Source organism: Anopheles stephensi, chromosome 3, assembly GCF_013141755.1.
Source record: "Anopheles stephensi strain Indian chromosome 3, UCI_ANSTEP_V1.0, whole genome shotgun sequence".
NCBI lineage: Eukaryota > Metazoa > Arthropoda > Insecta > Diptera > Culicidae > Anopheles > Anopheles stephensi.
In genome coordinates this window covers 49,172,700-49,197,449 of record NC_050203.1, presented here as the reverse complement: position 1 = coordinate 49,197,449, position 24,750 = coordinate 49,172,700, and the positions used below count along the sequence as shown (strand labels likewise).

Genomic DNA, 24,750 nt, shown 5'->3' with positions numbered 1-24,750 from the left:
ACAGCTATACGCCAACTAGCCATAATCACCGCAACCGCAAATGCAGATGATCTTCGCCACTGATCCAACCCTCTTGGCACGCTAATCGTTCAATCCGATTAGCGTAATGGATTTTCCCTTTCAATCGAGCTTATAAATCTTATCTGCATCCAAATGATGCATGCCGAACAGCAGCCGCTTCCTTGCCGCGCTTCGTTCCCATCCCGTTTGGCGCAACCTTAAGCTAGCGTGCAGACGATCGATACGAGCCGTAGCGATCTAATCATCGTTTCGCGGGCTAATTGCAAAGGCTTGGTCAGTAAATCCCCTGCCACCGGGCTCTCGTTGCGCGAACCAGGCACCCCTATCAATTCATTAGCTTGCAATAATTACAATGTGTTTACCTGCGCAAGTATTACGCAAGGAAGTGGGATGGTAACCAGTGTATTTTGTAGCAGCACGTGGATTCCTGTGATGTTTCGTATCGGACGTATGTCGAAGAGAACGAGGAAGATTATTTGTAACGTGACCCCGCACACGCTGCTTCTGCTCGAGTTATAGTGAAGAATCATACAACATAACGCTTAGCTTCGTTCTGCTGCCCATTGCAAGGGAAATGTTTCGACGTGATTCTTTTCAGACGTCCGCACTCGACGAGCGAATCTCGATCGACTTACGCCAAACGGCAGCATTGGCTGCGCCGTTGCGAACGCCGAGCAGCACATTAATCATAATGCAATTGAGTTGCAATGCGTGCCCGTGTAGGGCCGGAGACATAAATCCCTTTGGAGGAGCCAACTCACCGTTAATGGTGTGGACGGCCTTAAGCTGTTTGATTTCGCGATCGTCGATGAATGCAACGCCGGAGACAAGTGGTTGCCGGTATGCCGGGCGAGTGGCGAAGTAAAATTAGCTCCACAATCAATTAGCAAACGCCATCTTTGAACTGCGACCGTTAGGAGGATTTGGAGCTATAAAGTGTTGAAAAATGATCATAATTTAATATGAATGGTAATTGAGTGATGATAAAAACTGGTCTCGTGCACCTTCCGTTGAACGTACCCATTAACTACACACGCACTGTGCGTGCAGGTGTAGCTATCCCCTTCTACCGACCGATGCTGCAGTGTGATCGTGTGGGAACTTGGTTTGAACATTGATCAACGATCAATCATCGGTACTTTTTTATCACGCAGCAAATCTGTCAATCGGCAGCTCATTCACAAGGCTCCGTAACGGTCATACACACCGGTTGGTTTCGGTGACGAGCATTGCAAAGTGGACTACTTTAGAAGAGGCCAACACGGGTTCGTCGCTTTTACTAATGTGCAGTTCTTCCGCTTCACAGCGAAGCGGAAAAAGGGGATTATGCCGTGTGTGGGAATTCTGTGCACTGCATGTATGGATCGCCTATTCCAAATAGCCATAATTGGCACCCCTGGTTGACGTGAGACGATCGGCCGGGCGTATCTCGATGAAAATGGCTCCCTTTTTACAGGAATTTCTTCATCTACTGGCCGGCTGGTTGGTTGAACACGATTCAAACAACAACAGCACTCCGGTCTGGTGCGATACGATACGAGGGTGCTTGCTATCGATTGTAGCAAGATGGCATGATCGTTTGATTCGGTTTTCCATAGATTCCGGCCTCATCTGTGCGCCACCCGTCGCGTGATGGAAACTAATTGGTTGGGCCGGTTGTTTTGAACGCTTAGCAAAAGCCGAACGGTTTGTTTGATTTGCTGCCTTAAATGAAAACTTGACCGTAGCTCATCAACATTGTTGCGATGCCGCCAATAAATTGTTGCTGCTAATAGAAGAGTCATTTTCTCTGCTGGGGACGGTGGGATTTGGAGTGGAGGAAACGAAAGGAGTTGCTCCATTGGTTCGTCACACCTGGGGGTAGTTTGATGAAGCTATTTAAGATTTCCAAAATCACCCGTCAGGTAAGCTCCACATTTGGACGTCTGCAGCCAATGACAATCGGAATAAATACTAACCAGTTCACAGTATGTGGGTTGAGTTAAAGAACGGAACTTTTACTTTTTTGTTTCGATGTTCTGCAGGGCGCTCTTTTAAGAACCACCAGGTACAGCAACCTGATTATGGTGATATTAGTACCGCACTTTCTCATTGCTTTGAAACGGTTTCCAATCAAGTGTACAAAAGCAGTCCGGGGGATGCGTCGGCTCAGCGGATCGTTCGTCGAACCAAATTGTTCCATATTCCGTCACGCTTTATTGTCGCGGCTGTGCGTTGGGTCAGTTGGGACGGTTCGAGGTCGGGTCTATCATCGGATCTGTCATAAGGCTTAATAAGATCTGACAGTAAACACATGGACGCATGCAGCAATGTAGAGTTTCAAAACGTCAGGGGTTTCCCGCAAAGCTAACGCACCTGGCCATGAATGAAGTCGAACGGGATCGGCGAGGCCTGTCAATCGTCGAATTAGTTATGATCGGGAAGATCGGTGCACTCTTTCTCTCCCGTTTGTTGCATGGTAATTGCGTGAATGGGAGACCTCATCAGTAAGCGGATTTATGTTCACATCAAATACCAAACGAGAACCATGCGTTTGATCACCGCATGGAACGTTCGATCAGTAGAGCGACATCGATGAGCGACTTAATCTGCCATGATATTGGTCGTCAGTTCGTTTAACGAAGTGCTTCGGTTTTGGCAGTAAACGTTGCTTTCTACTGAACAACGAGTGGTTATAAGCACATTTGCTTGCTTGTATGCTTGTTTGTTGGCAGTTGTCAGCTCAACCGCTTCGTTTATTGTAACATGAGTATTATCTAGTTGAGTTGTGCCTATGCAGCAATCTTTTGAGAAATTTTTGAGTACGATTTTTTAAATCATTTATGTTTAATAGTATTGTACTCCTACAGCAAACGGACGTATAAGTTTCACCTTCAACCGTAGATATGGTACAAATATTCCAAACGACAACACACAGTTCTTGCGACAAATTCTCAGAATTCCAAAACTCGAAAAACGGTTTCAGGTTACCCCGTCGTAAGATTCAGACTAATCAATCAGCCCCAGTACGTGACATGTGGTCTCGGAGTTTGTGGTTCACGAATGGTAACACGCTCCAGTAAATTTTAAACCGCGGACAGATATTGGATAGTTTTGGTGAGTCCGAAGAACTCGCTCTCCTACGATTGTATCATATTCGGTAGGCCGGTTTTCGGTTCCGCGCGCGAGAGGTGTCGCTCCAGCGAATGTATCTTGATGAATGGGTCCTGGTGACGTCGTATCAGGGACAATACATCAAAACAGTTGACAGTTTTTTGTGCGCGTACCGTAGGACCGTCGGTATTGGGATGTCTCCAGGTGGGATTGTACGATTTGAGATATCTTGGAATCGGACAAGCTTTCTACAAGATAAAACAGGTTGAATCCGTAGTTGTAGGAGCTAGTATAAAAATAGATCTAATGGTTGTGTAGGTATGGCTTGTACCGTTTTTGAGCCAGGTCTTGTGGTTTCGGTTGTTAAAAGTGCAAGTTCTCGAATGGGTTGTTTGTGTGGGATCTATTACGCTAATTTGCACAAATCGAATGCTGCCATAGTTTAAGTGCTGATAAGTGTTGTGGGAAAGTCTGAAAATATTTACTCCAGTCCTGTAATATTCAACTGCGCTTTGTATGTTGCCAAATCAAAGGTAATGCTGTGAAAAGTGTTGTGATGCAGAAGAATACAAGCCCACGACCATAGGGCACGGTTGTGTGTTACATGTGCATAGTGAGTGATACATGAAGTATGGGTAGTAAACATACTTTCGCAGATAAGTTTCACCGAGTCAACTACATCTAACACCCGCTTCAAAACGATGGGCGTTCTGCGCCAACCCGTATGGTCATGATCGCCAACAGGAAAACATCGTTCTGCCGCCCTGTATGTGCAGCGTTCCGGTACGTTTCATCTAACAAATGATGTTATTAGTGTGAAAAATGTGCTCACCTTGCCCGTGCATCCACTGTTGAAGAGACACGCCGATGCAGAATAATCTGGTTGGAGTGTGGTTCTTCTGCTGCTACACACGAATTCAATCTATTCCTTACTTTCCATAACACAACTTCCAGTCGCTTGTCCCAAAAGCGAAAGAAGTGGGCAAAGCTTCTCTTGGTCGTTCGCAGCGTTCGTTAAGTGATGAAAAATAGTTGCACGCGAGTATTAAGTAATTGCATCCTGGGTTAGCGCAGAAAGCGTGCGCACGCAATGGCGTCGGCCGATCGATCGCAGGAAGCAGGATAAATCACGCTAATGAGGGTAAGTGATGCAAATGATGTTTTTAAATGTGTTACGTTGTAAATAGTTCATATATTTTCCACCACTCAGTTTGAAGGCCGATAGAACTGAATTGAAATACAAAAAAAGTTGTAGATCTTTTATCCAATTTGCCGGGGCTTATTAAAGATTATTAAATAGTTTATTGGGTAAGATAAGGAGGAGTGGGATTGATTCTATTTCAAAGGTTCCGAAGGCCACAATCATAGAATTGCACCCACTGTTGCGTAAAACTGCTTCATAAGTATGGCTACTTTGTAGCTGCCGCATTGTCTCTAAACAGAGTACAACATAGTCCGTATGAAGCTATCATTTCTAGGAACACTCGTTTATCCGTGCAATCTTAACTAGCAGTTACTGTCCTACGGCTCACTTGCAAAAAAAGCAATCCCTTTCGAATCGAATCTCTGTTCGATGTAATCCATTCCCCGGACAACGTTTGGTCACGCTCTACAACATCCTCCGAAAGCCGGAGCTCCACCGAAACGATCATCGAATTTGATCTTGGCCTTGGGTGGTTGATCGGGGCGCCGCCTTCCAATAAGGAACGCACCACAAACGTATCGCCGGTGCAGCTGGAGCGTAAGGCCTGCAAGCCCATAATCTTCTCTCGCCAGCAATGGTATACCACGCTCTCAGGCTTACCGCCATGGCCGTGTGTTGCGTTGCTGCACGAGCAATATTGTTATTATTTTCACCCTCGCAGGCACATTTTTTTCAGCTATTTTCTTTTCCCGCCAGCCGCTCGTGCATAAACGAACCGGAAGCGAAGAAGAAGCGCGTTTGAAGTGCGAAGCTTAGAAGGTTGTACGGTTAAGTCGGGTCGCTTGGATCGATGTTTGGAATTCAGCTCGCTCAAAGGGATTTGCTTTCGAAGGAATTTGATCAAAAGATTCAGCTAGAAATGTGAAAGAAGTGAAGAATGCAATTATCGGTAGGTGGATAGAGGTAAAGGGAAGGAAATGTGAGAGTGTGTGGGGAAACATTTCATCCGATCATTCTTGAACGCCGATCCCCGTGGAACCATTTGCCAATCAACTGGTTGGGCCCCCCTTTCTTCGCGATCGTGATACAACAAAATCCAGCCGCTTGTTATGGGTTTTTCGAAGGATAAAATCCGTCCCTTAAGGGCAACACGGGCAACTCGATGCGCGATGTTTCTATTTACTCGTGCCGGCGAAACCCCTGGCCCCGGTAATGGAGGTTTGGTAATTTTGCATCGGAATTCTGCGCAGAGTGGTAGATAAAACAGAGCATTAAAAAGGCATCGAAAGCGAGAATGCTTAAAATTGTTCCGATAGTACGATAATGGAGCATACCTGTTGCTCGCTGGTTTAAAAAAATTGAAAAGGATCTGACCTCTGGACCGTTTGTGGGGCGGTTGATTGCTAAAAGATAGATATAATATGATTATTACCTTTTGAGCGATTCACATTCTTAGCGAAACAATCAAGCCCTTAAGGGGCAGGTCCTGTGTTGTACTGGTTGCATTAAGCACGAGTGTGCGTTTGTGGTGTTTTGTTTTCTCTTATCTTTTGCTCACTCCTTCTGCACATGCGCTCGGTTCGTCGGTTTTCGGGCGTGCGAGTCGTTTGTTAACCTTAAATTATATTCCAATAAATATTTAGCGCCTTTGTTTTATGTCTGCACTTGCACTTGGCCAGAAGATTGACACGATGGGTCAAACGGAAAATCGCTTGGGTGTAGTGCGTGTCGCGAGGTTCGCTCTTGTTGCGTATGACTTTAATTGCATGGTGCGCTACGGTGCGAAAGAGTGTCTGCCTCGTTCGTTGGCGTTAAGTGCTAGGGGTAATTTGATATAATTTCGTGTGTTGAGGTTTTCGGCCACCGAAGGAAACGGGCTGGTTCAAGGCAAAAAATGGAGCAATCTTTCGTGTTGTGGTTGAGTGGTTGAGGCATTCTGCCCGCCATTGTCGAATGTCGTAAGGAAGCTGTTTATTTTGGAATATCGTAAGGGTCGTCAATTGTTGTAAATATTGGACTGTAAGTTTAGTGAGTTTATTGATGCCAGCTAATCCGATCGAATCATTGCACTGGATTCACTTGAACACTTTCCAAATTGCCTGAATTCTGATCGTTTAGTAGAAAAGAAATGCGTTGCAAGGAACACATCCATTATAGCTTTAAGGTCTTAAGCTAAACCAATCGACTGCCACAGTAATGGGTCTGTCTGAAGCGTGTATAGAATTCATTTATTCAGAAGCTATGTAATTATCCCCGCGTATGTATTTGTAGGTACATCCTGAAAGCGTTACGCAGACTCAGGTGAGTCTACGAATTACCTGTACAATCTGTAGCGATCATTTCCAAACAAAGAGCAAACCCGTTTCCTTTTTGTTGTGGTGATCTACTCTTCGTGATGGTGCAAGCAAACTGAAAAGAAGGGATCAAACAGCCTTCTATCAGAACTCCGGCGATAGCTTTTATCTTGCCAAATCGATTAAAAGCTTAAATAGTAGAAAAAGAATCGCTATACAGTACAGCAGAGTCGTTCAGAACGGGTGTTCTCGTGTTTTTTGGTTAAAATTACATTTCTATCATTGAACCGGAAATAATCGGAATTGGTAATGGGTAATTGATTTCAATGCTCTAGCCGAGTTTCAAATGAAGAGCATCTTCCTCTCGTAAAGCGTGTTGATTAAAAGCTAAGAACCGGTAGCAAGATGAAGAGATCTCTTCTTGTACGCGGTTGAACACACGCTAGATCATGACGATGGGATGATGCTGCACGGAGTGATGTGGAATGAGGTACCAGCAGGGGTGGCTCAATGTCTCCGGTTCGGGTTCTTCTAGCGTTTCTGCTACCAGAAGGTGCCTCAGAGGTGCCTATGAGGGAAAGAAACAAGAAGGATAGATCGAATTTGTAGCCATTTTAATGTGAAATCGAAAACCAATCCCGAGTGGCGGTGTACGATTATAACCAGCCGGGGGAAGGTTAACGTTTCACGCGGAAATGGATCGGCTGTACAGTGGAAGGAAAGCAAAAAAAAAAACAACATTCAAACCATCCGATTGCTCCCGTTGTGCTACGGATGGATAGAAGTTTTCAATTTCATTGACCACCGTCGGGAATGGAACCAGGTAGCTCGTGGTCAGCGTGGAACGTGGAACCGGTTCGGCAGCTAATCATCACTCAGTTCGAATGGCACTGGGTCTAACCGCATCACGCCGGGTCGATGACAATCAGACGTACGCTAGAGGATTGAGTGCCTCTCATGACGTTTGTATTTTCCGTCTACTAAGAGAAAAAGGGGACCAACAAACATAGTTGAAGAAGAAGTGTGCACCGAGAGATGTAGTTTGGTTTCCCCTGTGGCAATACCTTTACCGGATGGAAAAAGTATGCCGTCTGCTCAGACTGCTGTTTGCATTTCCTTCGCCTGGGCAGCGTCCAACACAGTGAACCGCACGAAGGAAGTCCCACATGATCATCCCAGGCAAAAGTGTCATCCACGTACCGGGCTGGTGGGAAAAATTTTGCACAAGAAAATATTCCAAAACGGCCCCGTTTGCTGACAGCAAGACGGCCGATGCACAAGTCGCACGTTGATAAGGAGTGAAAAGGAAACTGTCAAGCCGATAGGCGAGTTTTTACTTTTATCGGGTTCGTGTGTGTCGCGTGTCGACTAAGCTGTTTAGATGATATGTCACTCGATCGAAGCGACATAAACGACCTCGATATCGGGGCTCAAGGGGCAGATGAAACACTCACGTGCACACGCAATCTGCTGGTTATTCGCATCGTCAGTATGATAAGATGTCATGAGGTTTCGGTGGTGAGTAGCTAATGAGCCTCACGGGTAGAGGAAGCCAGGATTGGAGACACAACAAACAAATCCACTTGCTATGCAAATTAAGGCGGACTCGAGGAGAGCAATGGTCTGCGAAGGTGCATCCCATTATTAATCGAGAGACTTCATTGGATTGAGATTGTTGCAAATGAATGCGGTATGCACGCTATGAGTTAAAAGGATAATACTGTGGGAAGTTGATTGAAATCTAATTAATTATATTTTATTTTAATGCAAGGTTCGTCATTGAATAAGCTTTTTCGTCAGGCTCGAAGGAAAGTATCTGTTCGAACGACGAGACCTGCTGGTCAGCCAACCCATCTGCCATGGATCGAAATAGATGAAAAACCCGATGGGGTCAAACCCGAACATCCCACTTCAGCTCAACAAAATCGTGCCGTCATGCATTTACATGCGGACCAAACCATGTTTTAAATCTCTCCACTGTGTTTTTGCTGCAGACCACGATACAATGAATGAACCTGTATGCAAAAAGTCACCAAAGTCATTCACAATGTCACCATGAATCGCTTGACGGAGACTTAAACACCGCATGACAAAAAAAAACTTTAACCAAAGTCACGTTAATCAGATCACTTCTTCTCCAGCACTACAATTTAAGCCGCTTTAGAAAGGATAACTCTTGACGTTTCGCGCTGCACTTGGAGAGCTGCAAGTGTGGCGCATGGGTTGAGACCTTTTTTTTCTTATCCATCTCTCTAAACGTCCCTGCGAATTGTGCGAAATATGACCGTTAGCAATGTGAATGTCACTGGCCTTGATCGGTCATTAAATGGGAGGGGGAATATGCGTCGCGTTGCGCCGCGTCGTGGGGGAAAGGTTATGGTGCCCAAGACAAAACGAGAGCCTGAAAGCAGATTCGTAGTTGCACGGTGCAACTGGGTGATTCTGGGTCGTTAACGCTTGCCATTTTCCCCTCAACGTCACTTCACTTTCGATGGACCAAACAAAAGACTTCAATCAGGCCCAGGCAAGGAACCTATTTTCATTTCGGTTATGTCTTATGGCTTGACAGATTCGATCCGAAATGGATACGTACGGTGGTGGTCGGGAGTGCGAAGGGGGCAAGAGGTGGGGGTGCGATCCAAAGTTAAGTTGAAAATAAGTTAAGATTGAACAATGGCTGTGTTTTCGGTGGCCGGATGCATGTGTATGTGGCCCCAAAAGTCAGCACCCGATAGCAAGACGAATTGAAGAGCCGTTTGATCGGAAATTGGTTCGTTCGGCAATGGATTAGTTTTTTTTTTCGGGCTTTTTACCCTCCAGTGTAGGGGTACGGCAGGGTGGCAGGAAGGGTCGAAAACAGACCATTTAAGATTACAGTTTGTTTTTACGCCCCGTAAAAATGCTAGCCAACGTAAGGGTGCTCATTGCCGACGAACACACCATAAACGGGTTGACCTATTTCAACGGACCGGCGAGCGTGCGAAGCGTTTGTACCTGTTAATCACCTGGTATGTAACCTTCTAACCTGGAACAATTGTGTGATGGTCTTTTCATCGCAGTTTTGCCGTTCGACGCTATGCTGCTGCTGCCGCTGCTGCTGCTTTCGCGAATGAATCAGCGCCAATTGTTCCATCGGCCCGGCACAGAAGCTAACACTTTCATCCAACTCATCCATCCATCACTCCATCCGCCGATTAACTTGCGTTCTGGTTGCGACCGGTAGGCAACCGGCAAAGAACGGAATCAATTAACCATAATTTTCTGTTTATTTTCCTCCTTCTCTTGGTTTCGTGGGGAGCCGGCAGTGGACGGCACTTTTGGCTGCTTCACCACGGATCGAAACAAAACTGACAACGGATTGTGGAGTCGAGCCGCCGTCCGAGCGATATCCGCGTCTCCCGCAGTGCTTTGCGGAGAGCTGTTTGTTTGCTACGTTTTTGCTGCTCGCTGGGATATTGTGCTTTTGTTTTACGTTGTTTTCTTCTTCTCGCGGCAACACTTGCAGCACGCAGCTTTCAGCGACGCGGGCACGCGGTTGCGTCTATATGTTTTATTGTTTTTCCCGGTGGCTGAACTTCTGGAGCACCGTTGGTGTTTTCCGGACTGCGGTGGCGCAGTTTATGACAATAATCTAAATTTATAATTATGTTATTCTGCTAATTATCGACTTTTAAGCGTCCAACACTGGTTGCTGGTCCCGGTGCCGGTCGAGGGGAGCACGGAACGACGGAACGGCTATAAAGCGCGCGGTTCAGTGAGCTTCACCGGCACCCGATTCGGTTGAATTCTTTCCGGATTCTAAGCTAATTGATGTTTTCCTTGGGGCTCGGGAGCTGCTAAATAGTCGCTCATTAAGAGGTCAGAAGCTTCGTGGCCGGGAATGCTGGCGTTAAAATATTGGGCAATAAGAAATTGGCGGTCAAAGGCTTAGTTTGTGTGCTTTCAATTAAATGCAAAATCTTAGAAGTGTTTAAATGTTTGTGCTGATTCAGAATATTTTATTGCAAATATATGAATTATTCTCGATAGTTTAGTGTTGGAACTATATTTTGATTGATGGATTTACACTTTGCAATGCGCCACTGAGCGAACGAGAATCGGGAAGCAATAATTTGTTTCTAGTCAAAGATAAAGCTATTTCCATTATCGCAAGTCACAGTTTGCCACGGTATTGTCAATGATTAATGACGCATAATTGCAATATTTACTTCAACAAATCTAATTACACCTGCGGGATAATAAACAGTGACAGACCAGATAAAAAGCGATGTGAAACTTCAGCATCAATAGTGATCCGAAGAGAGTTCGAAAGAAAACTCTGCCTGCACAACTGCAACCACGCGGTCTAGAGGGTGGCAGAGCACAAACTCGATAATGACAGTGCCCGCCGATCATGACACAGAAACGTTCGCTCGAGCAGCAAACAAGCGAGCGAGCAAGCATGCAGGTAGACATAGACCACCGTCCACTTAGATAGCACAAGTACGCCGTACGGTTGATTGGGTGTTTGCCAGAAGGATGTTGGCCGGTGTGTTTAATTTTTTATTTTCACTCCTTTTGCAGCAGGTTACTGTACGCTGCCGCTTTAAGCAACGAGACCGCGTGGAGGTGGTTGGTTGATCGGCGTGAAGGGAGATTGTACAGAATTGCACAGAAATTGACACGATTACCGTAGCCACGAATCATGAAAGAGCCGCACGTACAGGGATTCTCAGTGACCGTTCCAAGATAACTATACATGGAGCAGAGCTGGTGGGTATTTGCAGGGATAGGAGGTCTTTGGTGGATACGAACGAATGTTGCCATTCGGGTGGTAAAAGTCAATCAGCTTGAGATATAATGCTTAAACTTTGGTGGTAGGCCATTAAACACTTATTTTGCCTTTCTAGAATGCTTGAATGGTAGATATGGAGCCCAAGCGTTGATTAGAAGCTCATGAAGTCACCTTAAGTTAAGTGTGAAATCCTTGACTTAAAACAGATTTACGACCAAAGCTAAGATAGGTACAAGAATATGTGGTCACGGTTAATCCAACCAGCAATTGAAGGTGAATGGAGGAGCGATCCCAAAAGCTTCACTTCTGCTATAGCCTTGTTCGTCCGCTTCAGAAGAATAAATATTCTTTCGTTTCGTTCCAGGAAATGATTTTACCGAAAAGTAAACAAATTGTTACCGTAATTTCCTTCCCAGTTTTAGCGCGTCTCGTGCAAGACCCTTAAAGAGATCATTATGTTCTTGACGGTGCCGTCAACCGGAAAGTAGCCAAGAGTGGAATCGTGAGTGGAAGAAAGAGACCAAACCTTGCTTGAAGGATGGTTTCTCGATCACCATCAGCCGGAGGATTATTTCTTTCGACGAAGCATCCCGAACCGAAAGCATCCCGAGCTACCTCTAAAAGAGGAAAATAATTTTTTTTTTTTTATTTTGTTTTATAGAGGCTTTGTGCCTTTTGGCTGACATTCGCCTCTTTGATTTAACATACAGTAACTTATTAATTACTTCAATTTATGCCCTTATTCAGTTCATTTGTTATTCAACTAAATTTCTTTGTACAAGTTTATAGCTTTTAGAAAATTCAAAACGTTACGTTCCCTTTCCTCTGTATTTGCAAGGATTTCGTCTATGTTGTTCCCTATTTTGTGTAACTTCCTTTCCTCGTTATAACCTGCACAGTCTGCAAGGATATGCCTGATTGTTAGAATTTCTCCACAGTAGGTACATTTTTCGGGATTAGATTTAGCTACACGATAGCCATGTGTAAGTCGTGAGTGCCCAATTCTAAGCCTGGTCAGGATGGCTTGCTCATGATTATTGGTTGCTTGAACAACGTATGGGGCCACAGATATTTTAATGAATCGGAGCTTGTTTTCGTTTAGGTTCCACCATTCCTTTTGCCATGCTTCTACTATTCTTTTTTCAGCCCATTTGATCATGTCTTTCCTAGATAGATCTTCTTGATGTCCTGTATCTTGTTCCCGACCTTCATTTGCTGCCCTGTCAGCTTCATCATTCCCTTTTATGCCACAATGGCTAGGAATCCAGCAAAACGTGAGTTGTAACGAGGACGCAAGATTTTCTAACATCTGGACGTACGGGTCCTTCGATCTTCCTCTTTCCATGGCGGCCAAGACACTAGCGCTATCGGTGAAAATAGCGTTAGGTTTGAAGAAATCCGTTGCTTCTTCTGCTGCTAAGATCATAGCAATCGCTTCAGCAGAAAATATACTAGTATGATCGGCTAGTTTTATGGAACATCTTTCCCTGGAAGATATGATTCCGCATCCTGCACTGCTTTCTGCAACAGATCCATCGGTATAGATGTGGTGGTGATCACGATATTTTTTGTGCAGTAGTTCGTTGAAGATTTTGGTAACGAAGGATGATCTGGGAACAGCTGCTAGTTCTTGCTTCATAGTCCAGTCAATTGAAGGATTCCGTTGATCCCATGGTCGTTCCCCAAATCTGCATTGTTTTGTGATGCGTGGTATCCGATGATTCGTCAACTTCATGAATTCGCTTTGAGCTCTCTCAATAAAAGCGTTGGATGAAATATCTTTCTCCAGTAGACGACCCGCAACTGCAACTAATCTCTGAGTAATGATATGAGAGAAAGGAAGCTGACCGCTTTCGCAGATCAATGAGAGAGTGGGACTAGTGATATAGGCCCCGGTAGAATGCCTCAAGCTAGCGTGATAAAGTGGAGCTAAAGTTTTCTCAAATTTTAGTTTATTAATCGATACTATTTCAATTCCGTATAGCAGCTTAGGAATGAGCCATGCTTTAAGAATTCTTATTAATACAACTCGATTTGCCCGATGTTTTCCATAACCTAACATTTTGAACAGATTGACCCGATTTTTAGCGGTCTGTTTGGTGTAGTTGCAATGAGCGATGAAGGATAATTTAGCATCAAAAATAACACCTAGAATTGTGGCTTTTGTGACGTTTGGTATGATTGTTTTGCCATATTTGATGGACGATGGTTTGTGTTTGTGGCTTTTTTGACAGATATGTAAAATCTTACTTTTTTCAGCAGATATTTCAAAAAGAGGAAAATAATTGATGTACAATAATTCCATCATGAGCCATAGTGGGCGAACATCACAAGACCTACGGCCATAAGTGACTGATTTTGAAGTGAATTGCAGCCAAGCCAGGCTGTAGCTAGGTTATCTTTGGATCTTTTGCCTGACCATCTTCGGACGTCCGTAACGACTGTCTGAGACGTTTGGCCAGAGAGCGACAGTGTGTGTGTGAGAGAGAGAAAAGGGGTTCCAGAACAGGTCAATGCGACGATCCCTTTTGACGCCTCGGCACGGTGGTCGAGTCGAAACGCTTTGATGGTTTTATTAATCGATAAAGACGACAATCGCATCAGTGGAACGAGCATGCTGAAGGTGGCATGCTCACACACGAGATGCTTGTTGATGGTCTTCGGTGTGCCTTTTTAAAGGCTTACTGTGGATAAAACGATGCCAAGGGAATCGATTTAGGCATAAAGTTACTGTTTTCAGCTAGAAAGTTTCTCTAGCCATAACTTTGTAGCTATGGGACTGTAAAAGAGGCTTTCTTAACATCTACGAGGGTCAAAATTGTCAAACTCTCTGTCCGATGTCCCTTACCGTCATGCGAGTATGAAGTGGACACAGAGAGGTAGAAATTGTTGAAGCGAAAAGAAGAATCATTATGGAAATTAAATACACATTTTATTGCACCACACATCGACATCGATTCCTCCCGGTGGGTTTTGATGGCAAATTAAAGGTATTCATAAGATTTTAATTTATACCTCAGCGCAGGTTTCAAGCCCACCTACCCACCGTATAGGATCGGTTGATGGGAGTTCTTCCGATATTGCTGCGTGAGGGTATTTCTGTTCGGTAGTTAGTGATCGTTCACCTCAGCGTGTTCGGCCCGAGATCAAGTGCGATAGGCGGCGATTAAGGCTCCCGGCACGAACGGCAATCGCAATCGGAACCAAATTGATCGAGCTGCTTTATCGAGCGGTCCAAACACAAAACACTGCATTTGATGGGTGCTGGCCACCCAGGTTGACCCGCTGCAGTCGGACGATTGGGGTGGGTAAATTGACTCTTTTTATGCCCCCGCTTAAAACGCTGCGTGCGGTTTGGGTTTTCTCCAAGGGTTTTGTATTGAAGCATCATGGGACAAAAATAGCCGGTTCGATGCCAGTGGGTTCAAAACTGGTTGGTTGAATCGGGCTGAAGTAATTGCATAAGGGTGTTGTTGGTTGATCGCTAGTTTGTGTCAGCGGCCGTTATTGTGGGCTATCGCAAATATGCCGAGATTTGCTTTGTACGGTGAAAGCCATTAAGATTATTCTCAGCTGCAGCTATTTTAGCCAAGAACAAGCAGTACTCACACCACTCAGTCGCTCCTACGCAAATAAGCAGAAAATCGAAAAGTTGTCAACACAAACAAAACACACTTCCAAATCGATTCAGAACATGCGAATGCTAATGTAAACAAATTAAAGTATATGTTACAGAGTTTAACGACATCGACAAATGTCATGGAAGATTTCCATCTTGGCACCGATTTGTTTGGAGGCAGAATCTTAGTGCAAGAGGCGCTTTATAAAGTAATCTACTTCTTGTTGGTGACCCGGTCGTGAGGTGACAACGGCGCCGGTTTTCATACGGCAAGAGGTTCGAATCCCATCTAGATCGTGCCCCCGTAGTGAAGACTTACTAAACTACTTTTAGATAAAAAAAACTACTCTGTGAATAATAGGTACACTCAATAATGATTCTTCACTGCCCCCATTACAGAATCAACTATTTTTTGTTATAACAAACGAGAGAAAAACAATAAATCATTAATTTTTGAAATATCAAGCAATAGTTTTATCCATTTAGACAATATATTGAATTTTCTCATGCACTTGCTCTCTCTCTCTCTCTCTCTCTCTCTCTCTATTCCACTTTCATACTGACCCACTTAGGACATGCTCTCTATTAGCTTCCAATTAGTACGCCACCACGCTAGAAAGAATCCAGTCTAGCTGTACTTAACATATCACCGGGTAATTTATTTGTCACATCACTTCCTACTAAAGCTGCGCAGCGAAGACATGCAAGCACACCCGTGTACCGGTTGAGCTGGACCCGAGAGCGATCCATCCGCAGGAGATCAGATTCTAAGCGTGTGTTCAAATTAATGAATCACGATTTGTGATTGCAGCGCGCGTTGAATAGTCGCTAGCAGCGAAGACCAATAACACCGGCTATCAGTTTCCTTTGCGCGGGTAACCGAGCGCCCTCTTATCTGGCAATAATTCCGCTACAAATTTCTATCCAGGCTCCGGTGAGCGGCTAATGCCTAGCGTGTCTCTCTACGCGGGAGGAAAGTCGTCTCGCGAAACCCTTCTTTAGAAAGGCCATTCTTTTTGCGGTGTGACCTAGGCAATCATGTCTGGGTTCCCATTTCGTATCGACCGTAGCGCGTAGCTCATCATCTGGGTGAGTCGGGAAATCAATAAAATGTTTTTATTCGTGTAGAACATTGCCAAATGAGCGACGCGCTGAAATCTTTCTCCACTCTCCCTTGCGGACATTTTTCCGATTCTACAAACATTCAAACATTGCTCATCGAGCCAGCCATACGGAGACATGTATACAGCGTGCGCGCTGGTGGCACACTTTTTCCCCGTCGCGCCAGAGTCAGTAGGGAGCCGTTAGAATTCCATCATGGAACGCCACCAGCCGGCAGACACCGGCACTGGGTGTTGGGAGCACGGCCAGCATACGTTATCCCGCGAGCCAGCCTGGGATTCAGGAAGCCACGGCGTAGAATGGTGCGCTAATGACGGGTAATGAATATTATTAAACGTCCTGGATGGTAGGCCCCGAACGCTTGGGTCTTTCTTGTCGGGTTGTGCATTTATTTCTGTGTGAGGGAGCTCTCGGAATGGAAGATGGAATAAAACCGGGATCCATCTGGCTTACGTTGGGTGGTTCGATTTGTATTCCATGTGCGTTTGTTAGAAATTGTACGCCGGGTGCAGAAGCTGTGCAGACCGTTTTCTAGCGTTTGCGTGCAGCCTGAGATCAACACGCTTGTTTCGCGCTATTTTATGCATTTTAGCAATGTCGTCCTTTGGCACATTGACGGTTGCAATTTTCTGCACGATACAATTTTTTTTTACGGAAAACGATTGCATTTCCGTGTTGATTTTATGGCACGGTAGAATGGGTAGATAGGAGACAAATCAATAATTGAAAACTATCGGGGCCAGTGAGTTGAAAGGCTACGATGAAGCTTTGCTTCGTGATTTGGTATCCACATGATTAAGTACTCAAGTTTGCTCAAAATTATTATTAAGTAACTCACATCCATCGATTTGCAAATTTTGGACATTTTGAAGCCAAAAGAAAACTCAGTAGACGCTTAACATGCTGTTATCATCATTGCAGTTATTTCGTGGTAGAATAAGAAATATTTAAGTCACCTCAAGTTCATCAGTATTTTATGTTCCCTTCGTAAATGTGGTTGGCTTTCCACGTCGTACTCGTACCTTGTTCACAGATGACTCGAAAACAAGAAAACATCGCTCGACCAACATCGTCCAGCATGCGGATAATATCACGCAAAGCCGCCGGCCTAAGTATAAAGTAAACGGTTTGATAAATGTGTCAGTGCACTTCCTCCGGCGGCGTCAGTCGTTCGCGCTATTTAATTGCGCGATCACTGTTGACAGTAATTATGTGCCCGATCGCCACCGTTCCCGGAGGAGGTTGCAAAGCTTAATCGTACGTTATGCATAATTATGACTTTTCATCGACCGCTGGAAGGGCTGCTGTTTGTTTGCTTTTGTTTCGTTATCGAATTTTGCTGATCTGAGTAATGGGGCTGCTGTAATGACCTCACTCGCTGGTATGAGATATTTGGCTGCCTTATCATTATTCGTTGACATTAAAGTATGTTCCGAGCGATAAACTGAATGGTTGAACGGGAATGTTAACAAAGCCCTGTGATCATTAGTTTCATTTTCGGCGTTTGAGGTGAAAATCTAATTACCGTCGAATCGAATCGTCCGGTTGCTTCCGTGTGCGTGAAGTAATTAGTGTGCGTTTGAAATCTGGTAGCCGAACCGAAAAGGCCGTGGTCGCTTTCGGGGTTCAACATTTTCGACCCACCCCAATCAGAACGGCATGCACCGACGTAGACGCCGTTACCAGAATCTCGTGTAGTATTTGCCGGGTCTTGGCCTCGTGGTCAAGGTGTGATGCAAGAACTCCGTCAATTAAAAAACCCTCGCCGTCTTGCACGCTCGATGGCTCCCCACCAGGCCTTGGAAAGGAAGCAAAACTAGCCCCGATCAATAGAACTTTCCAGCCGAGTCGCAACCGGTTTTTGGGTGGTTTCGGTGCGCCTCGCCAAACGCAACAACGATTAATCGATTTGGTGTCGGATCGCTATAACCAGCTATAATTTACACCGCGAGCGGCACGTCGACCATTTCTCCAAGTCTGGCCGTGAGTGAGCTAGCTCGTCGTCTGCGGCTGGGGCGTTGGTTGTTCCTATTTTCTCGACCTCCGCGAGTGCGACCACCGGAACGTTTGCGTGTGCCGTGGCGTGGCGGGATAAAACGAGGCATGTCGCTACTCTAGGAAGCGATAGATTCAGCACACTCCTGACGCAGTCTGCGGACATTCCAGACATGGAGACGTGATACCGGTAGGTCATGCCAGCTTGAGGTAGTGCTCGTGCGGTTGGGTCTCTTATCAGTAAACCGCTTAAGCAACGGGATGCTATTACGGGCGATTTTGCTGGCCGATTTTGTTATGCCATTTGTTGCATGCTTGTTGTACCGTTGTCGAAACGGCGAGTTGTTCTCTCCCAAGGACGAGAGAACCGTTCCTAGCAGGGCCACTTTGCGTAAAGTTCGATATATATATATTTTTTTTTTGTTTGTTGAACCGATCGCAAGTGCACAAGCCGTGGTAAACGGTTCGAAGCCGTCTTGGCAGATAAGGTTGGCAAAGTGTTTGCGGATTAAAGACTTTCCGTTCTTGAGGTGCGTTTTGGAGCTCATCGCATTCGGTCGGTCGCCAGTCGCCGGGAAAAAGTGGACAAACATTTAAGATACAAAAAATGAATGAACCGAGTACGGTTCTATCGCAACGCTTCTGCTTGTTACTTCGTGGCAGGGAGCAAAATGTGACAGCAATTGACACTTTCAATAGCGCTGGGAATCAATTCCCTGGCGCAGTATTTGTACATACACACCGGTGTTGCATCGTGGCGTCAGGCTTCGTTACATCCATTTAGCAGCCGGCGGAAAAAAAAACAGAGCAGCAAAACAAAGCGAACAAAACCGTCTCGTGATAAAGCATCCTTAAATCTCGTGCGACACTTTGGCAGCTGCTACGGGCAGGATAATGCCCGCTACACACGGAACATACAAAGGAGACAAAGTAGAAAAAAGGGGAACACGATTGTGGTACAAAAAAACGATGACTTATCGAAGGTGTCAATCTATGGTGGGTTCGTTTCTTGTGCAAAGAAATGCCTTTCCGTCCAGTGTGAAGTGTCCTCATGTGAGGATTTCTTTCCCTGGCATGGTCGGCCACTGGTTTGTTCCGATTTTACGCGGAATGTCTGCCCAGCCGATATACTTTCTAGCTGCGCTCACGACGTCGGGAACGTTTATGGTGAGTAATGTTAGTTTTACCGATTTTGCTGGATCCTCCCATTTTTTATTGTGCAATGGAGAACGGGTTGTTGAGTGGGTTATTTTTTACGACGACGAGGATAATAAATGTCGGTTCTATAAAGTCATTCCAATCAACTGTCTTACTTTATGGCTCACTTTCCCGAAGAAGTGTGGGTAATTAGAAAATGCAGTTAGTTGATTAGTTTGCGGAAGGCGTGGTTCGAGACGATACCTTGAAGATGCGGAACATTTCAGACTGTGGGTGGTGTTGGCTCTCATTACTTGAAACAATATGTAGAGTAATTAAAAAATTTTGAACTGGTTGGTCAACTGGAGTTTAAAGAAAACTGGTTGAATGTATAAAGCGACAATGATTTAAATAATTTATTCCATCGGAATCCCGTGGAAGAAGATCAAGATTTATATCTTGCCGGTGTGTTCTAGCGGCCTCTCTACCCAAATTTCACACTTAATTTCGGCGATAAAACCGTCCATTCAATCCGGAACCATATTAATACAGCCAGATCATCCAGCTCGTCGGCCGCTTAGCTGCAAGACTTCGTGATCGTAGCTTTTACGATCGCACACACCAGCCTTTATCAAACTCACTGGCCGGTTTCGGCAGGATTATTTATGGTGTGAAGAATGAGCGATAAAATAAATAAAAAAGACCTATTGACAGTATACCGAGCCCCAATAAAGTTCGGTAGAATTCGCACACATCTCCGAATCTCGCCGTGACTGTCTAGCTAAATCATATATGTTTGTTCATGTGTGTGCGTCAGTGGCTCGTGGATAAACTGCTCCATCTGCATTGATGACATCTGCGCGCGATAGGTTGTGCGTGATGGAACGGAGTTTCGATTAGATAGCGGCACCCATTGCACTGTGACCGTGCGTTGCTGGTCCGGCGGCACCCATTTTCTCTACCGAAATGCGTAGGAACTCAATCGAATGTGGAGGTCATTAAAAAAGAGTCACAAGTGTCTGCGCAGAGTTGACAGCTAAAATATGGCTCTGTTTATGATGCTGAAGTAATTTTATCGGTTTTTTATTGGGAATCGTTTTTGGATCGTGGCCGGTTGAAGATTGATTACGAAATGTAGCCGTTTTGTTGGTGGAAGGTAGATCTGATGGGACGGCGAAAAGCATTCCGATATCCAGTGAGAAGTTCGCTCAATAAACTATGCCACCGCCAACCGTCAGTTGGCGTTTGATGACGGTTTTCTTCGGCGGGTTCTCTTGGTGTACATATAGAGCGGAATGTGGGAATGTCGTCTTCAATCGGAATTCCGTGAGCATGGCAATCGTGCGTGCGTAGTCCGTGGCAGCGTCGGAAGCATTGATCGAGATCTCTCGATCGGGATATCGATTAGTTGCCGATGCTCGATCTAGTATGATAATCGATTATGTAAATCGGCAGCGATAAATTATTGCCTCAATTTCATTGGTACGCTACGTGGGGTGGATGGAATCTGAAATCGATTCTTCAGGCATAATTTCTAGCTCAGGCTCGGAACGCAGCATTCGGTTGACGTTAATTATGATTTACAAATCGTAAGCAGCGCATATTTGTCATAGTTTTGTTTGGCATTAGGAAACTATTCAACGCAGTCATATTTGTGTTACAATCGAGTGTTTTCCTAACGAATTAAACAACAGTTTTAGCCAACGTGTTTGAGTATGCGATCATCACAGGTTAATACAATTCCAACCATAGTTTGTAATTTTGTTTCGAAACCGTTCTATGTGAGGAAATGACAAATAACATCATATGTGTTGATCTTAGATACGTTACGTTTTCAAGATGGAAGGAAACAAAGCGTAAACAAATTATGGCAAACAGTTTATGGCAGGAGGAAGTTAAATTTGTAAGCTGATCTGCACGAGCACGAGATTGAGATCTTGTGACAGAATCTAACTGATCCGCTGAGGCATCCGGCGAACGGGGAAGCAGAAAATATAAGTAAGCAATCGGATTGGGTTTTATGATAAATTTAAAGTAGAAAAGTCTTGATGATATTTGCTGGCACGGCCCAATTTTTTACTCTGCAATAACATGGGAAACACTTTCACTTTGTCTCTTCTTCGGACGAGAGCTGTAGTTCCTCGAACTTTTTTTCTAGTCTGATCGAGACTGCATCTTAACAAGCATGTTTTCATGAGAAACCACGATAGCATCGACCAACGACTTACCGATTACCGAACACCAGTCACGTACTTCCACGGGCGACATAGTTCTTCGCGCATAACTTACCTTTTCACTAGCGCCGATTAGCCCCGGCTTTGCTCGCACCTAACACACGCCGGACGGTTTGTTGTCGTAGGTTGTAAACGTGAGGTCCCCACGATGACGAGCGTACCGATAAGGAACCGACAGTCCGAATCGTCGACTACATGTCGTTGCTATCAAAACGATATGATCTGTGAATTTATTTGCTTCCGTCGTGCCGACAGCAAACCACTGGCGTTCGGGTGAAGCAGGTTATGAAGATGAATATGTCATCACGTACGCTGGGTCCGCTTTACGTTTGTCCCTGTTGGTATGATTTGTGAAGTTGATTTCGAGCTCTAGATTGCAGAGAGGGAGAAAGAGAGTAATTTTGTAAAAATTATAGCTTTAGTTTTGTTTAAAACTCATGTTGTGGTTACGATGTTTACGATCATGGCAAAAATGTAGTGAAAAAAAAACGTCTCAAAATCAATTGTGGATGATTTTAAAAATAATTTGATGCTTCCGTACATCTGAAAGGAGATCACATGGCGCTGAGAAGCAGAATTGGAAAACGGGACAACCGTTCTGAGTTCTGAGGACGACAATCACATATCCTTAGCGTGCTGGAGTGCGCCGCATATCAACATTTCCTGCCCAACGGGTTACAAGCATATTTTTAACCGTTCGTCTTTGGCAATGGCTCCCGAAGTAAATACAAAACGAAAAACAAAATCACAAGCGGCCTGCAGCGACCATTAGCAATAATAGCCGTATTAATTAGCGATTCCAGCAGCGTTTAATCTTACCCTGCCTTTACGCGTGTCATCAGTATGTTCGACTCGGGTCGCTCTGGGTTGTGGTTCATTTCGTTCTGTTCTGTCATCGTCATTTGGCTCTCTGTGTTTTGTTTTGTCGAACTTGACGTGCGTAAATTTAGTGTCGCGTGAACTGTTTCGAGTATTGTATGTTTATGTTATATAAAAATTTTACGCTATTGTAGGATTTTGGGTAAAATGATTCAATACCAATTAATTTGATGATTTTAGAACACTATTTCTAATGAGAAATATTAGCTTTTGCTGATGAACCCCACAGAGACATTCAAATTGTCATACAAGAGATGAAGGAAATCCCAAGTTCTCTATAAACTCATCAGTCCACCCACTAAATTTGACAAACACAGGGTTTACTTTTATTTTTTTCATCAACAACATCGAAGAAATCTTACACTTAACTCAGATCTTAACTTATTTCCATTCTATTCTCCTCGGCTCGTGTTTGCTCTTGGTCGATGATGCTGAAGAATGGTGGAAAAGTGTTGGGTTTCTTTAATTTGTATTGATTTGGATTTTATTAATAGAGATCACTTTTCCAACGCCCTCAAATCGACATTGGATGCACAACAAATGGCTGTTTTATGGCCCGCCGAACTATGTCCCATCGATCTCAGCAGCGAAAGGGTCGGCAAAGACACCCGATTCTACACCCGAAGCGGAACGTTTTCCCTTCTTTTTTCCCCGAAACAACAGCTTCGTGGTTGCGTTTGCCTGCCACGCGCATCTGACCAAACTCTGAGACCAACTTAATGAGCCTTTTTGCATAAAATACCCATTAGTCCGGGGAGTGTAACACCCGAGCATGGCTGGTGGTGCTGTGGTGGCTCGCTGAGCTTATCATAAAGTTTATTAAATTATGGGGTAATGTATCATTCAACCTGCCCACAATCACCTATCCCAAGGTGAGCCGGAAGGGATTTGAACCGAAAGCAGTGATTACCATAGATGTTCAGATCTAACCATAGGCTCCAGAGCCGCAGAGAGAGCTCGGCTGGATTAAGATGTGTACCAAAACAAGCCCGCGGGCAGAGATTTAAACAATTGAAACACTGCTTAGAAAAAGCCACCGCCGGTTTTGTCTTGATCTTTCGATCGACTCGTTGTGTTCGGAAGACTCGCGGGTAAAAGTGGTCAAGCGAACGGTTCGCTGGCTAGAAAGGCCTCACCTCGTGCCAGCTAGCTTCTTATTTTAAGAGAAGCGGTCTGGCAGGAAAGTGGTGCAACATTACCCGGTCATAATTTTCCTACGCTATCCTCACCACGCGGTACGCAGTACCGCACAACAGTCGCGGACGAAGGTAATTTCCATTAAAATAATTACACCAGCACGATTCTTCGAGCGCATAAAACAAGACGTAATAATCCATACATCAATCGCGCGATCGGGCGGCGAAAAATGTTGGGGGTGTGCTCTACCGTGCAGGCAAAATATCGTCCAAATGCCATCGACGGCGAACGCACCAGTCTCGTTCGCACAGGTTCGCTCGCATGTTTTCCGTCCCGCCGCACAACAATCACTTAATCACGGTCGCCAAGATCCACCTTCGTCGATGGTCCCGATCGTGGATGCAACGGAGCACGAACAGGATCATTATGGGATCGTGTGTACTGTCGAAGACTCCCCAAACACGGCAATGTTTTCGGAGCGTCGTCGAGAGGTGCCAGTTCGCACAGGAAGCTACCTACCATCGTGCGTGAAATAGGAGGAAAACGATCAAATTCCAATCGAGTGCAGATCGTTCCGAGTGCAATGCCGTACGTCCACTCGAATTGTGGATCGTTACCGCAGCGCGATAATGCACTTATTGCCTCTTTACTGAGCGCTTTCCGAAAGGGCAGCAAGGCAGCGGTTTCCGAGATACGGTACTGGACCGTCGCCGGCGGTCATCGTCGTGATCGTAAGCGAGGGAAGAAAACTGGCAAAAATCTCAGCATTCGGCACACGGGGTAGAAACGCATTATCGGTAATGATCCCAATTGGACGGTATCGTTTTTCTTCGGCGTCACGCCGTGCGGTACGCTGGTTGCTGTTGGCTTTATGGTCGTTTTTTTATATTTGGTAATTGTGAAGTGCAATAGTTTACTTAAAAGCAAAGAAAAGAACACTTATTTTCTGACGTTCGTCATTCGCAAGTGCGTTGAGGTCGTGAACGAGGATTACGAAATACAGTACGCTCCGTGGGAACTTTTGCGTTCTTGAAGCTTGAAGCGAAATGGCAGGCGAGTTTATTTCGGAAGGTATTTTTGCAGCAGTGTAGGTTTTATGAATTATTCTGATTTGTGCATCGTTACTTTTTTAGTTTACAAATCTTTTTTTATTCTATTTAGAACCCTGGCCGAGTTCCTTGGTTTACAAGCCTTGATGATTATTTTTTCATTACCAAAAATCTGCTTTTACTCTAGAGAGCTTTGAGAGGTCTGCAATTTCTGAGATCGTTGAGTTGCTTATACCCGCATTGGACAGTTTT

General features: G+C 44.9%; 1 protein-coding gene across 1 annotated transcript in view; it reads left to right on the top strand.

Annotated features, from left to right (window-relative positions):
- Window positions 1-24,750, top strand: part of LOC118509047 — a 37,569-nt gene that overhangs the window by 3,101 nt on the left and 9,718 nt on the right. The window contains exon 2 of the mRNA XM_036049125.1: window positions 3,648-4,255. The gene's annotated coding sequence lies outside the window, so the exon portion shown is untranslated. The remainder of the gene's footprint in view (window positions 1-3,647; window positions 4,256-24,750) is intronic.